Source organism: Daphnia pulicaria, unplaced genomic scaffold (genome assembly GCF_021234035.1).
Source record: "Daphnia pulicaria isolate SC F1-1A unplaced genomic scaffold, SC_F0-13Bv2 h1tg000244l, whole genome shotgun sequence".
NCBI lineage: Eukaryota > Metazoa > Arthropoda > Branchiopoda > Diplostraca > Daphniidae > Daphnia > Daphnia pulicaria.
Genome location: NW_025804914.1, coordinates 37,501 through 42,206, shown reverse-complemented (window position 1 = coordinate 42,206; position 4,706 = coordinate 37,501). Strand labels below are relative to the sequence as shown.

Here is a 4,706-nt window from a genome sequence, read left to right as displayed (position 1 = left end):
ATGAATCCGATTCACTTTGGGCTCATAGACCGTTGAATGGTCTTTGACTTTGGAAATTGAAATGAAAAAAATCCAACAAACGGATCGGATCGGTGTTTCTCTTCACTGGGACTCGCTGTGACACGCCAGGCGTTGCGATCAAAAATTTTAGTTTCCGAAGAAAAAGAAAAAAAACGAAAAACGTGTTGATTTGGTGTGTGTTTGGTGATGCGTGGGCGAAATAAAAACCCGCAACTCGCCGGATGCATATCAAACAAACATACACGAAATACCTGGTTGATCCTGCCAGTAGCATATGCTTGTCTCAAAGATTAAGCCATGCATGTCTAAGTACAAGCCGCTAGACGGCGAAACCGCGAATGGCTCAATAAATCAGTTATGGTTCCTTAGATCCACTCCATCCTACTTGGATAACTGTGGTAATTCTAGAGCTAATACATGCACTCGAGCCTCGACTGCGGGCTTTCGGGCTCGCAGAAGAGGTGCTTTTATTAGATCAAAACCAGTCGGGGCCGGGCTTTCGGGCTCGCGCACCGTACCAATTTTGGTGACTCTGGATAACTTCACGCCGATCGCACGGCCTTCGCGCCGGCGACGTATCTTTCAAATGTCTGCCTTATCAACTGTCGATGGTAGGTTACGCGCCTACCATGGTTGCAACGGGTAACGGGGAATCGGGGTTCGATTCCGGAGAGGGAGCCTGAGAAACGGCTACCACATCCAAGGAAGGCAGCAGGCGCGCAAATTACCCACTCCCGGCACGGGGAGGTAGTGACGAAAAATAACGATACGGGACTCTTCCGAGGCCCCGTGATTGGAATGAGTACACTTTAAATCCTTTAACGAGGAACCATTGGAGGGCAAGTCTGGTGCCAGCAGCCGCGGTAACTCCAGCTCCAATAGCGTATATTAAAGTTGTTGCGGTTAAAAAGCTCGTAGTCGGATGTCTGTCTTCGGCCGGGCGGCGCCGCTCTGAATCAAGGGTGTTGCGTTTCACGCTCTGGGAGCCCGGGTGTCAAAGCCCGACTCTCTTCACGGTCGGACAACATCGCCGGAGTGGTGGTCGGTGCGTCGTTGTTGTATCTGCGGCCAGAGTTGGAAAGTTCTTTCGGGTTCTTTTTTAAATTTTGGTCGTAGTTGACTCGATTCGCTCCACCCAGTCAATCGTTCGGGGTGCCCTTCACCGGGTGTCTCGGGCGGCCGGCAACGTTTACTTTGAACAAATTAGAGTGCTCAAAGCAGGTGTATCCCAACGCCTGAATATCGCAGCATGGAATGATGGAATAGGACCTCGGTCCGATTTTGCTGGTCTTTTACTTTTGGACCCGAGGTAATGGTCAATAGAGACGGACGGGGGCATTCGTACTGCGGCGACAGAGGTGAAATTCTTGGACCGCCGCAAGACGAACAACAGCGAAGGCATTTGCCAAGAATGTTTTCCTTGATCAAGAACGAAAGTTAGAGGTTCGAAGGCGATCAGATACCGCCCTAGTTCTAACCATAAACGATGCCAACCAGCAATCCGTCGGAGTTACTCCAATGACTCGACGGGCAGCTTCCGGGAAACCAAAGTCTTTGGGTTCCGGGGGAAGTATGGTTGCAAAGCTGAAACTTAAAGGAATTGACGGAAGGGCACCACCAGGAGTGGAGCCTGCGGCTTAATTTGACTCAACACGGGAAACCTCACCAGGCCCGGACACTGGAAGGATTGACAGATTGAGAGCTCTTTCTTGATTCGGTGGGTGGTGGTGCATGGCCGTTCTTAGTTGGTGGAGCGATTTGTCTGGTTAATTCCGATAACGAACGAGACTCTAGCCTGCTAAATAGGTGACGGGTTTTATCAATTGAAACCGAAGGGAGTACGGAGGCGTCGGGATCAGGTGGCGGCGATTCGGGTCTCGGTGGGACTGGTTCCTTTAGTGAGGCAATCTCTCGGCTTGGTTTCGTTGTGCTTTGTTCGTCGGGTGTACGGCCTTCACGGGTTGGTTGCCTGGCGGATGAGGTATGGCGGGGCTTTGTCGGGAATGTCTCGCGGGGGCTGGCTCTATTGTTATTCGGTCGTCGTCATCCCCGGCGATACCTTCTGCTCTCGCGTCCGTCACGCAGTCTTCTTAGAGGGACAAGCGGCGTCCAGCCGCGTGACAGTGAGCAATAACAGGTCTGTGATGCCCTTAGATGTCCTGGGCCGCACGCGCGCTACACTGAAGGAATCAGCGTGTTTCACTCTCCCTGTCCGAAAGGACCGGGTAACCGCTGAACCTCCTTCGTGGTTGGGATTGGGGACTGCAATGATCCCCATGAACCAGGAATCCCTAGTAGGCGCGGGTCACTAGCCCGCGTCGATTACGTCCCTGCCCTTTGTACACACCGCCCGTCGCTACTACCGATTGAATGATTTAGTGAGGCCTTCGGACGGGCTTGTCGGGGTGCCGTCGAGTGGGGAGCAATCTCTGCCCGTGCGGTGCCTACCAACGGCGAGACTGAAAGATGGTCGAACTTGATCCTTTAGAGGAAGTAAAAGTCGTAACAAGGTTTCCGTAGGTGAACCTGCGGAAGGATCATAAACGAACAAGACAAATGTTTTGCGCATATGGCTTTGGTTGAGCACGAAACAACTAAAAGTTGCAAAACAAAAAAAACCCCATCAAAAGTCTTTCGGCGTAAGACATCGTATGAACTATGTGTGGGTTGACGGAAGAAAATCATTTATTTTGAACGGGTATCAGGCGCTCTGATGCGCGGTGGTTTAAAGCGGATTCGCCTTTTCAAATTGATTTTTCTTTCCTCTCGGCTCAAAAAAAAACACAAAGTCTTTCGATTTGGTCTATGGCCGTGAGCAAATTCTTCCTGCTTCGATGGTGAATGTCTCTATAGATTCATTCGACCTTTAGCGGCGCTCACAGTGTTGACGTTAGTAGAGTGAAGAATACGATAGCCCGCCTGGGCCGCGAGTACCGAAGGAACAATAAAGGAGATTTTATAAAGTCTTAGTCCCTAAATCAAACACTTTGAAAAATAAAAACTCGGTGGATGGAGAGTCGGAAAAAAAAAAAAAAAACATCAAGATTTTGAACGGGTATCAGGCGCTCTGATGCGCGGTGGTTTAAAGCGGATACGCCCAATCGAAATTGTTTTTTTTTTGTTTCTCTCTTCGTCTTCGGGATTTTTTGATTCTCGGTGGGGGACGAAAGTGTGAGACTTTACTCTGGACGTTCTTTTCGGGCGTAGATACTCGTGGTTGCGTGCGTGTGCGTCGTATAGACTAACACTCCAAAGCCCGACACTATGCCGTTGAAAACCGAATGTTTTTTAAGCTTGCCCTTCGCCCTCTCGATGAAGTAGGAAGAATTCAAAATCACAATAACACACTAAACCCAAATTCTAGTACGAGTGTTTATCGGAACATTTTCTTTCTGGCTTTCTTTCTCCGCCCTCGCATTCATTTGCTTGGGCGGGTTGGAGAAAAAGAGAGAAGAAAACGAATATGTCGTTTTATATACGACCCTGAACGGTGGATCACTAGGCTCGTGGATCGATGAAGAGCGCAGCAAAGTGCGCTAATCCATGCGAACTGCAGAACACATGGAGCATCGAAATCTTGAACGTAAATGGCGGCCCAGCTTCTCGCTCGGGCCACATCTGACTGAGGGTCGGTCGAATGATGAACGAACAGAGATTTTTTCAGTCTTGGTTTTGCATGTTGGGTCGCGGCGAGATTTATTTTTCACCCGGCCTGACCGCATAAAAGCTCCCGAATCTCTAACGTCTGGGTGCCGCGCGACTTAAGTGTCCGCGATGCCTCAAATACAAAAAAGGGGGAAAAATAAAAGAAGGTTCGCCCTGTTTTGTTTTTTTCCTCTCTATTCAAAAGAAACCTTTTTCGATGGCAAAACAGATGGGAAATTTTTGAGCCAACTCAAAAAAAAATTTTAGAAATAAACACATCTTCTCGAACAAGGTGTCGGCTGCGTGTGCGCGATATACCGCTTCAACGCGAGTTTAGTTGTGTGTGTGCGCCGGGCGTGTCGAAGTGTCGACCACCGCGAATTATCACTCACTCTAACCGCTCGTTATGCAAGCTTGGTTCGCGCACGACGCGTTGTTTCAATACAAAAAGCCGCAGGACGCCCTGTCACTTTTCGTAAATTAATTTTTGCGAATAACGAGAGACTCGCTTTATTTCGAAAAAAAAAAATTTGAACCGGCAATTATTCAATCTTTCCCGGCTTTAAAACGCCAAAGTCTGCCGAGCTAGATAAAGTGTTGTCTCCTTTTGAAAACAAACAATTCATTCTGACCTCAGTTTAGATGAGACTACCCGCTGAACTTAAGCATATCAGTAAGCGGAGGAAAAGAAACTAACAAGGATTCCCTTAGTAGCGGCGAGCGAACAGGGATGAGCCCAGCACCGAACCTCGCGCCCGGTTGAGCGGGTGCCGAGGAATGTGGTGTTCGGGAGGATCGTGCGCGTCTGTCCGGTATCTATCGTCCAAGTCTCCATGAACGGGGCGAGCAACCCACAGAGGGTGTCAGGCCCGTAGATAAGACGAGCCGAGACCGTGCATCGGATCCCTTCCCAAGAGTCGGGTTGCTTGAGCGTGCAGCCCTAAGCGGGAGGTAAACTCCTTCTAAGGCTAAATATCGCCACGAGACCGATAGCGAACAAGTACCGCGAGGGAAAGTTGAAAAGAACTTTGAAGAGAGAG

General features: G+C 49.5%; 3 non-coding genes across 3 annotated transcripts in view; all 3 read left to right on the top strand.

Moving 5' to 3' along the window:
• The first annotated feature begins 269 nt into the window (after positions 1-269).
• Positions 270-2,564, top strand: LOC124320070. Its single transcript, XR_006913760.1, has one exon. It is a non-coding gene; the product is annotated as a small subunit ribosomal RNA (ribosomal RNA).
• Positions 2,565-3,500: 936 nt separating this feature from the next.
• Positions 3,501-3,653, top strand: LOC124320068. Its single transcript, XR_006913757.1, has one exon. It is a non-coding gene; the product is annotated as a 5.8S ribosomal RNA (ribosomal RNA).
• A 641-nt stretch (positions 3,654-4,294) lies between these two features.
• LOC124320061 overlaps positions 4,295-4,706 on the top strand; it is a 4,575-nt gene continuing 4,163 nt past the window's right edge. Inside the window, exon 1 of the ribosomal RNA XR_006913753.1 lies at positions 4,295-4,706. This exon is cut by the window's right edge and continues 4,163 nt beyond it. This is a non-coding gene — a ribosomal RNA (large subunit ribosomal RNA).